The sequence below is a fragment of the Suncus etruscus genome, chromosome 4 (genome assembly GCF_024139225.1).
Source record: "Suncus etruscus isolate mSunEtr1 chromosome 4, mSunEtr1.pri.cur, whole genome shotgun sequence".
NCBI lineage: Eukaryota > Metazoa > Chordata > Mammalia > Eulipotyphla > Soricidae > Suncus > Suncus etruscus.
The window spans coordinates 135,690,320-135,702,078 of NC_064851.1; the positions used below are offsets into that span (position 1 = coordinate 135,690,320).

Below are 11,759 nucleotides of genomic sequence, written 5' to 3' on the forward strand. Positions count from 1 at the left end.
AAAATTATCAGCAAAATTAACAGGATTATACAGTTACATTTGTGAGGAGTACTGTATACAATGCACTAGAATTACCAACCTTTCAAAGATTAAGCAATGTAAATTCTTCTAGTACTGTCTCAGTTTTTGCTCTTAGAAAAATGATTTTTCCTACCATTATTATGTAACACAACCCTACAAAACGAAGTGAGTAACTGAAATATTGCTTCTAAAATTAACTTATTTTTAAATTTGTTTTAATAACAATTATTTATAAGGTCAGAGTTGATATTTTAGACATTCAATGTTTCAGCATTGACCTCAATACATGTATCAGCTCTGTACCAATAGTTCCCAGATTTTCTCCTCTACCCCTTCACCCCAACCTGCTCTCTTAATAGGCCACCTTAGTTAATTTAATTGTGTAAAGTTTAGATCACAGATATCTGTATTGTTGACTCTGTGGTTTGGTGTGATTTAGCTTTACATACACTGATATACCTGAATCCCCTGACGCCTGACCCCTGTTTACTTCTTATCTGTCTTACTTCATGCCCTGCACAATTAAATGAAGTCTAGGCTTAAGGAACCACTAGTATTAATTCTCTAACACATGATTACAAAATAAAGTTTATAGTTACCTGTATTCAGTTAAAAAAATATTCATGGATTTAACTATCCATTAATAGTTAAATATAGGTATGTTAACTTATTAACACACCTAAATTTGAGAAATATTATTTTGGTATGCAAAAATATAAATATTATATGAATATATTTTATTTATATATATCTTAGTCTGTATATCTGTCTCTATCTATAAAAATGGACAAATTAGCCAAATTGCATCTCTATGAGAAAATCAATTTGCAATGAACTCTTGAAAATAGATTTTATTGTAAAATGTAGAGTTGTTCTTTCTAGCTTTGACTTAGGGTTGAATAAAAATAATTTATTTTGTTTCCAAGTAAATCAATATAGAATAAATGTATCTATCTAAATTTTATGCATATGTATAAAAGCATATGAAAAAATTTGTCCAAATCATGTTTACCTGTATTCACTTGGGCAGCACATAAACTTAAATTGGAACTATACAGACAAGATTAGTATGGCTCCTGCCAAAGGATGAAATACTAATTTATGAAGTGTTCCATATTAAAAAAATTATGTTTACCTGAAAATTTTTGTTTGTGTGTATATTTTAATATACATTGCATATGTGTAGATATGCATGTACACATCATAAATCTGTTATGTATTTGGATTTTAATAAAATTTATATATTTGTGCCTTAAAAACATCCTACTGAAAGTCAAGAATTTATTAAATTTAAAAAAGATGGCATAAGATATTTTTATAAAAAAGCACCTTTTTATAGAACTTATGGTAGAGTTATATAAAAATACTTTTAATAATATATCATCTGCATACTATGAAATCAAAATATTGGCTCAAATTGTTCATAGTTTATCAAAGCTTTATTTTAAAATGAATTTTTTTAACATTTTCACAAATGAGAACCAAAGACTCAGAAAAAGGTCACTGAAGGACATAAATTAGATCATGCCCTCAATTTGTTTTACTCCCAGTGGTCCATGTAGACTCAAAAGTAATAATAATTATAATTCAAAGGAGAGTTATGAGTTTATATGTATAGATAAAGATAAGACTCCCAATAGATCTTTATATTAGTTTATCTCTCAAGTTCTTAAATTATTTTGGTACAATTGATTGACTTTAATATCAAATCAAATAAATTCGTAACACTATCTCATCAACTTGCTTCCAATCAATTTCCTACTATGTTTTCACTAGTCCTGAGTATATACAGTTTAAACTTTTATGTCATGATAGGATAAATTGTCATGTTTTAAAAATATTTTTTATAACTTGATTATGTGCATTTGGAGATCATAGAAGTGACAACTGTGACTGAGCAGAACTTTTTCTGTGACCATAAATAAAGACCTTGGGGTTGGACAACCAATGTGCCTGGAGCCTGTAGTTGGTCTTATGACAGTATGCTTTATGGGTGGAGACACCCTGTATTTCTTAAGCCAAGAGAATTTCCTTTCTAATTTCCCTAACATTTAATGTACCTTATGGCAAAAAAAATAATCATCACATCTGCTCCCCTTTTTTTCCTTTCTTTTAAGTTTATTTATATCTTCTAGATAGGGTTCTTTCCTTTTTCATAGAACTTTAGAACTTGAAATCATTTTGTTCTGGCCTCATATTTTCTATGTCCTTCCTACAAATTGAGAAAAGAAAAAAAAAAGTGGATGGGACCCAGGAGGCAAGTGGTCTCAGGAGGACTGAGGTAAAAAAAAAAGTCATATCTAAACACTCAAGCCAAAATCAATGACAGTAGAATAAAGAGACCCAAACCATAGCAAGCTAAATACAAAATGAACCTGTTACATTAGTAGTTCAGGGGGGCTAAGGATAGAGTTATGGGAGGCATACTGGGAAATGTGGTGAGAATGGGCCTAATTCACTGTTACTATATGCCTGAAGTACAACCGTGAAAGACTTGTAATTCACAATAGTCTCAAAAAAATTAAAAAAAAAATGAAGTTATAAAATTTGCCTATAACTGGATGGACATGAAGACTGTTACACTTATTGAAATGAATCAGAGGGAGACAGACACAGAATAGTCTAATTCACCTGTGGAATTTAACAAAAGTAAAAGACAGTATGGTAATAATACCCAGCGACAGTAGAAATGACGGCTGGAAGAACCAGCCCATGATATGAAATTTACCATAAAAAGTAGTGAGTGCAGGGGCCAACAGTGGAGCAAATGGTAGGGCGTTTGCCTTGCATGTGCTAACCTAGGACAGACCTGGGTTCGATCCCCTGGGGTCCCATATGGCCCCCAAGCCAGGATTGATTTCTGAGCACATAGCCAGGAATAACTCCTGAGTGTCACTTGGTGTGGTTCCAAAACCAACAAAACAAAACAAAACCAAAAAAAAAAAAATAGTAAGTGCAGTTAGAGAAATTACTATACTAGCAACTCCCATGACAATGAGAGTGAAAGATAGAAATAGAATGCCTGGGGGCTGGAGAGATAGCATGGAGGTAAAGCGTTTGCCTTTCATGCAAGAGGTCATCGGTTCAAATCCCAGCGTCCCATATGGTCCCCTGTGCCTGCCAGGAGCAATTTCTGAGCATGGAGCCAGGAGTAACCCCTGAGCACTGCCGGGTGTGACCCAAAAACCACAAAAAAAAAAAAAAAAAAAAAAAAAAAGAAATAGAATGCCTGTCTCGCAAATGAATAGGGTGCCTGGGGAAGGAGGGAAGTGGTAGTTATTAGTGTTGAGAAAGTTCCACTGGTCTAGTGGGGGTGCCTATATATGACTGAAACTCAACTATAAACATTCCTTTTTTTTTTTTGTGAAGATAATTTTTTTTAAAGTTTCAAGGCATTCTATGGATTTATGAGTAATTATGACATTAAATACTTATAAACCAAAGAAGATATACAGACTTAATCATTCTGTAAAACAGTGTTTGTTACAAGACTTAGGAGAGTCTAAAATACAACTTAAGGCTCAAATTTAGTACAGTGATTTGAACAAAGCCTGTATTATTTTCAATTTCATGTGATCACCATGAAATTTATTTTTCATTTAATCACCAGATACATTTTGTGCTTGTTCATTTACATATATATGCTGAGGTATAGAAAAATTGAAAGCTATAAGAAGGCATTTTTTGATTAACAGAGATGAAGGCAACCTGACATTATTTAATATATATACTAACTGCATAGATCATACATGACCATCATTAAAAAGAATTCAACAATGGTCAAAAAAGAAATATAAATTAAAATTGCCCCAAATGCTGTTATTCAGAAATAGTCGCTGTTGTTTGAGGGAATTCAAATATATATTTTATTCCCTTCCTTTTTTTAATATAATTTTTATTTTGATCATAGTGTCTTACATATTGTTGACAATAACATTTTAGGTACATATTTACATAGAATCAGGGGGGATTCCCATCCCAAAATTGTCCTCCCTACCCCTCCGTTTTTGTCCTACCTCCCATTTCCTCTTCCCTCACCCCCAGGGCGGCTAGAATATGTGGTCCCCTCTGTATCCAACCCACTACTTAGTAGTCTTGCACCTGTTTGGTCTTGATGCCTCCCTTATCTCCCCCCTCTAACTGTAGGCAGGACTAGCTAGTTCAAGTTGCGTGGTTTTGCCTGAAAAGGAGAAGATAAATAAACTGGGGTAAGAGTCTAATACTCCCAAAATGGGTGGAATCCTTCTAGAGGCTCTCATCATCGATTTGGGAGATGAAGGAGAGAAAGAAGGTGAAACACTCCACCAGTACCAAAAAAGTGTCAATTATCCAGTGAGGACTCCAGCTATATCGATAAGCACCACAAAAAACAGACGAAAAACAAAGCAAAACCAACCAACAAACAACAAAAAAACAAACAAACAAACAAACCAAAAACACGCCATGGTCTTGATATAAGAAACATGGCATAGCACATAATGAAGGAAAAGAAAAGAATAGAAAAAAATAAGTATAATTGGGGACAACGATTTCAATAATCACACCCAAACAGAGAAATCGACCAAAATAGATAGGTAAATAAAAATAATAATAACAATAATAAATGAAGGTAATATATATATATATATATATATATATATATATAAAATACCAAGGTTTTGTGCTTTTTGTATTTTTGTTTTTTCCCCTCCTGCCCTGGCACAGTAAATATTGGGGTCATTCGAAAAGGAATTCACTTGGCCTAAGAAATATGGGGTTTCTCTGTCCTTGGAGTATACTGTCATGGGATCAGCTCTAGACTTTGCTCAGGATCATTTCTCCCGGTGGTGTTTTTTGGTGTGTGGAAGGACTTCTGTTCTGTCCAGGGTGATACACTCAGAGCTCTGTGTTTAGAGGGTCTCAGTATCTGCACAGATCCTGAGGTAGGACTTATGGTGAAGTCAGTCTTTGTGGTTCTAGAGGTTCTGTTACCTCAGTGTCGTTTTAGTCCATCTTCTGTGGTTGGTGACCTTGGTCTTTGCACTGAACCTAGGATGGCACCTAGGTTAGCGTCTTTCTTTGTGCTTCCAGAAGGCCCATTTCTGTTGCAGTTGTCTCTGTCAGACCTTTGGGACTGGGGATCATGCTTATTGTGCAAGTCATAGTTCAAACCCTAAACTAGGGCTTTTTTTATTGGTCCCAAGATGTATACTGTCTGGTCGTGGTTCTAGTAGCCAGTCATCTGTAAGTCACGATCTTGGCTTTTGGACCTACCAAAGGGTGCCGAGTCTTCTGGTTTTGTCTTGTCGTTAGCTGGTAAGGTAGGCTAATCTGCTCTAAGGTCAAGTTGTTCACATTTTCCTCTTTGTCAGGATATCATGTTAGAGCTGGCCCTTGTTGTTGACCCCGCAGTATTAAGGCTGTCCCGGATGGAGTTTGTTTCCTGCAGCTGTTGTGAAGAGCTGTGCCGATTCTATGTCTGGGATCCAGGGTTCAAGGCTGGATGAATGGTATCTAATCATCTGAGGTCTAAGTGATTCCACATGACATATTTTCAAGGTAGGAGATATCCCTGTATTGTAAACAACTGTGAGTTCCTATCTCTAGTAGATAAGAGCTCTTTTTTTATATGTAAGATTTCCCCATTATTTAGTGTGTCTTTGCAGGGGGAGGTGGAGCTACATTGTATTGTCGGTGTGGTTGGGGGTGGACAGAGGGGATAACAGACACAGGTCACATACCCAAAAATGATAAAAAAAAATAATAAAATAAAATAAATAAAAATGTATGTGCTCGCAAATGTATATATAGGACCAACATATTAAAAAAATAAATAAATAAATTTAAGAGGAAAGAAAAAGAAAAAAAAAAGAACTAAAATGAGTTAGCGAAGTTTTTAAAGGACCAAAGTGGTGCAAAAGACTACCTTACATTTGGGGGAGAGCAGGTAACGAGGTGGTGTATTACAGGTCTTATGCCTATGTTGGAAGTACAGTTTTTCCCATTGTCTTTTGGGTTTTTCTTGTGATGTGTGGGTTCCCAGGCATCTTCCTATCACACCCCCTGACCTTCTTCAGGTTGGTAAAAATTTGCGGCAGGGGGGCCTTTTTTTTTTTTTTAACAACAGTGCTTTAATAAAGAAATTGCTTTTTAAAAAAGGATAAAATATTTGGAGAAAAAATAACATTTTATTAAATTTATTTACAAAGTTATTCATAGATAAGTTTCAGACATATAATGTTCAATACCAGTCCCATCATCAGTTTCAACTTCTTCCTATCAAAGTCCCCAGTTTTCTCCTAATCCCAGTGTGCCTCATAGACAGACACATTTTGAAGTTTGGTTGTTGTAGTTTGGATCTCATTCTTTTCAGTTTTTTTGATTCTGTGGTTCTATGTAAGATATGTTATACCACAATCCTGCCAATATTGCTGAAGCCCCTGCCTCCTGCCCCTTTTACCTTCTGTTTATCTTTTCTTACTTCTTTTATTTCTTTCCTTCCTTGGAATTCTCAGTTTTATAATCTGGAGCCCAGGGTAATTTAGGTATCCCCTTTTGCTAGCTTGTATTCCCTTTACTGTAGAATTCAAACATAGAAAATAAAATACATATTAAGGAAATCTTATATTAAATATATAAAGTGTTTATAAAATACGATAAATATAAATCATATAAATACATATAAATTATCTTATATTCACTTGAATAATTATGTAGAATCATGTACCTCACCTTGCAGGTCTCCAAAATTTTACTGGGTTCAAAATCTCTGATGCTACTGCACACCACCTGCACTTAAGGCTTTCTTTATTACCATATATTTTATCTTTGCCTCCCATATCTTTATGATGGTAATTACTGAATTTCTCATTATAGAAAGTCAGACTTTCATAAATATTATATGTGGCTATTATTGGCAGAAACAGTGTCAACCCACTAAGAAATATACATTAAGAAATAGGAAATTTCTGTAATTGTAGGTGATTTATTATTTATACTTTTATGATTTTAATGAATATAACTGTCTTATTCATTAAAATAGAACAACAAAAATACCTATCTAGTCATTATTCTTATGATTGATCTGTCCCATTAAGCTAAAGATCCAAGAAGATATCTAAAAGCACTTTAAAAGAGCATCATCACACTAAAATTATATGCTTCTGGATATCATTAATTTTATTTTATGGCTATGAGGATTTTTTCCCCTCGGATTGAAGTGAATTAATATCCCTTTCCTTTCACCTCATTCAAGGAATTCTTTGTGATGAAAGAGAATTAAATGTCACATATTAAAAATCACTCATTTAGTGTTGGACAAAACCATTCCAAAGAAAGTATGGAGATAAAATTGAGAGTAGTTCTATGCTCTCATTGTAGAAAGAACAACCAAGGCAACTTGTCTTATTTGCAGATAAATCATAATTCTATGTTAATTATGCATGTTATTAGGTATATATATATGATGGCAGATTTACCCACTATTATTCTGATACCTTTTTTTCCCCCATCGGGACACACCTGGCAGGGTTCATGGGTAACTGTTGGCTCTGCACTGGGGAATTTCTCTTGGGGGTGCTCATTGAGACCATATGAGATGGTTGGCTCCATGCATGGCAAATGCCCTACCCATGACACTTCCACTTCAATCCCCCACTTTCTCACTTTTAAGAAACCTAGCTTCTATATTATTGAAGCTTAGTGGGTTGTTAGAATGACTCTCAATTTAGTCCAAAACACTCCATATTTTGACTGTTTGGAAGAGAAATTGAAAGATGGTTTGATGAATTGAAAATATTATTATTATTCTCAGAATAATACTCAATATTTTAAGAATAAATCTTTAGTTCTCATTTCAGTAATATTTTTAAGTTACTTTACACACATAAAATAAAGGCAGTTTTTCCCCCCTCAAAATTATTTCTCAGAAAAGAGAACCATGTGTATCCATAAGAAGTTTCTCATGTAATGTTTCTTTCAGTAATCTTCTTTTGAACATGAATCATCAGATTTGCCTCAAACTATTTTAAACTGTGTAAGAATTTTAATGTTTTTGAAAGTGACTTTACCTAGTGGGCGAAAAGAAAGGGAAGACATTTAAAACTGATTAAATAATTATTCCTAGAGATGTGGTCTCATAATTCTAAATGTTGCATGTAGTTGTGAATGAATCTTTTGACAATAACCAGCAAATAATTTAGAGAATAAAATATTTTTAATAATTTTTAATAATAATATCTAAGAACTTGGAATGAAGGCTAAACTACAATATCTAAGTAGCTTTTTTTTTACTATTATTTTATTTTTTTTACTTTTGGATATCTTAATGTGTATCTTATCATTTCCATCTCATTTGAGAACAAAGTGTCAGGGACACATAGTTCTGTTCAAAGCTTCTTTCTTTGCACATATCATTTTCCTATATCTTTGTATTCTAAAGCTATTCATTAATTAAGAAAACATGCTTCCTAAAATCTAAGCAATGGGTCAAATTGTTGTCATGATGCAAAAAATAATGTCAGAATCATGTCAAGAATTTGACTGAAAATGAGAAACAACAGTGTTTCTAAAGGAATCTAGTTATTAAAAACTAGTTTTATAACCACATCCATTCATTTAAATTTATTAAAATGAATGTAATATTAAAAATCAGTTCCTTAGTGACATGATACATTTCATACCCCATATGTGACCAGTACCTACCATATTAGATAAATGAAACATAGATTATATATTGTGATTATCTCCAAATTTTACTGCTGAGACTGTAAAATATATGTATATGCTTACAAATATATACCTACTAGCTTTTTTGTGATGGTGGAGAATGAACCAAGGGTCTTATATTCATAGGCATGTGCACTCAGCTTTTGCATGTAAATATCTAAATACTTTAACATAATTAATATAATAAATAGTTATATTGCAAGTTGTTCAAAACAATTGGAATAAAGTGGGGAATTTATTTAATATTTGAGGTCACTGTATGTTTGTACACACATGCATGTATGCTGAAAATAGAAATAGACCATATTTATTTTATTGAAAGTTAACTTCTTAGTGCAGTTTGTTAAATTTGGTTACATAGATATTGACACAAAGGCTTAGAAAACAAGGATTAAAGTCACAAATTCCAATGTACTGAATATAGAATTTCATATTTAATGAAAGTTTCAAAACTTTTGTGATCTCAGATCTCATTTCATGATGACATTTGCCACTACAGTTTCTGTTTTACAAAAGGGCCCAAGGGCACCAAATAACATGTCATGTGAAAATGTAATATAGAAAAGTGAAATTTCTATATAGGAAAGAGAATTGTATTGCCTTTCAAATATTTTCTCCCTGGCTATGATATGCAATCCTTGAAGGATTAGTGGTGTCTCCTACCAGTTGATACAGAATACAGCCTCTATAACTGAGTCTTAGTGGAACTTAGCAAAAAATACATGACTGGTTTCCAAATTAAAAAAAGCGAACCTGACTAGCATTCTAATCAGAAGCTCAAAAATGATTTTCTTTTTTTTTTTGGTTATATGGATTCTGGAAGAAATAGTATCAAAAGTCTTTTATGAGCTTTACATTTTACTTTAATATTTGTGTGAAAAATTAACATAATTAGTCATGCTTTTGACTGTTTCCCTCTGCATCAGGATTCCTCAGCTTCAGTTCTTTCCTCTATTAAGTATAGAAGGAACAAAATCTGCCTGAAGAAAGTCTTCAGTGATGAACAGACTTCACTGTGAAATCCATTGTACTCCTCTGAGAGTTTTTTAGATCTGTAGAAGGGAAGCTGGGAAAGAAGTGACATATCAAGAAATGTAGTGTTGAGGTTACGAGGGTATTTTGAAGCTCTGAAGCCCACCATTTTGCGTTTGTAAGATGACTCCCTAAAAACTTCCAGTTAACATATTTCCACTACCCCTCAGCATTGATGGTCAAGTAAAGGGACAAATTAATTCTACTTGCCTTGCTGGTAGCAAACCCCCATTCAATATCCAGCACTACATATAGACCCTTGAGTTCTACGAGGGATTCCAGAGCACAAAAGTTAGAAGTTAGGAGTAAACCCTAAACACCACCTGATGTAGCTATAAAACTATATTCCTCAAATATGGGTTATCATTTTTGGGGAGGTGGTGGGAGGCCGCACCCAGCAGTGTGGGTTCCAGGAATCAAAGCTAGGTCAGCCACCTAATAAGGAAGTGCCTCACTTGCCTCACTACATCACTCAGGCCCAATTTGTATTAAAATTTGAATAAGGTAATCCACCAGGTGCCGCCTGTACCCACATTTGGTGCATAATCTCCCCTTTAATTCATAGCTCTCAGGCCTAGGTTCGCTAGTGTTCTTGTTTTGCAAATTCCCTTTACTTTTAACTCAACTTCCTTTTTCTTTCTCTCTGGAGAATTCCATCTTCTTAGAATGAGTATTACTTATCAATAAAATTGTTTTACTTAATAATCATATTTTGGTATTGGCATTATACTGTTACAGTTTCTTTTTTAAAATATTGGCATATATTTTTGCATTTTATACACCATATTGCCAATTAACTCATACATTATACTTAGTCTAAATAACTTTGTATTTGTAATTTTATATTATGAATTTCTACTTGTAATTATAAATATTTTAAACTGTTTCTACCATTCTTATAATTATAGTTTATAATTAATTTTGTGCTTGATGAATTAATCATAATTTACATTTTCATTTTTTCTTGAGACTATGTTGTATGCTATTGTAAACTAGAATTACTGATTGAGAGATTATAAGAACTTTTAGCTTCTTTTGTCAAATTGCTTTCCAAAACAGTTATAAAAATTTTAGACTTTGGATATGTGAAAGTAGCATTATTTCACATAATATTTTTATATTTATTGAGTTAAAATACGTTCACACATTTTAAAGTCAATTTTAGCTTAGAAACTGCTATTTTTATGAGCTGTGCATTCATATGTTTATTATTTAAGCTTAAATTTATTATTTATTAAGTTTAAAATTATTATAATAATATTTAACCTTATTTTTCTAAAATACATAATTTTTTAAATTTTTGGGCCACATCTGATGATGCTCAAGGTTTACTCCTGGCTATGCGCTCAGAAATTGCTCTTGACTAAGGGGACCATATCAGACACTGGGGGATCTAACCAAGGTCCGTCCTGGGTCAGCTGCATGTAAGGCAAATGTCCTACCGCTGTGCCATTGCTCCTGCCCCATGCATAATTTTTTAGATATAAAAATTATCTGACATTATACTTAAATGTTAATTTTTTTTAACTTTTTGTGGGACCACACATTGTGGTGTTTAGGGATTACTCCTAGCTCTGTGCTCAATAATTGCTTCTGGTGATTCAGACTATATGGGATACTGGAGATCAAAATCAGTTCAGTGATATGCAAGGCAAATGCCCTACTCACTGTACTATCTCTCTGGCCAAAATACAGTATTTTTATTTGTTTATTAAAAATTCTGACTAAGAGGGTATTATGATCTATTTGTATATATCTTTATCATTTTTATGGTGTGAGATATGGGTCTAAATTGCTGCTTTTTTCTAAATTGCTCAGCAGAAATTGAAATAATTTGATTAAATATGCCTTCCATTTTGCTAGTCTTATAGTATATTTTTTATATATTTTAAATAGTCAACTACATAATTTGCTCATCATACCTTTGCTTTTCTAATGGTTTGCAAGGTTATTCTTGGTTATAACTTTTGACAACAGTAAAAAGAGAAACATGTTCTTTT

At 33.2% G+C, this 11,759-nt stretch overlaps 1 non-coding gene across 1 annotated transcript; it reads left to right on the forward strand.

Moving 5' to 3' along the window:
* Nucleotides 1-1,035: 1,035 nt before the first annotated feature.
* LOC126007548 (U6 spliceosomal RNA) lies at nt 1,036-1,142 on the forward strand. Its single transcript, XR_007495100.1, has one exon. It is a non-coding gene; the product is annotated as a U6 spliceosomal RNA (small nuclear RNA).
* Nucleotides 1,143-11,759: the final 10,617 nt, after the last annotated feature.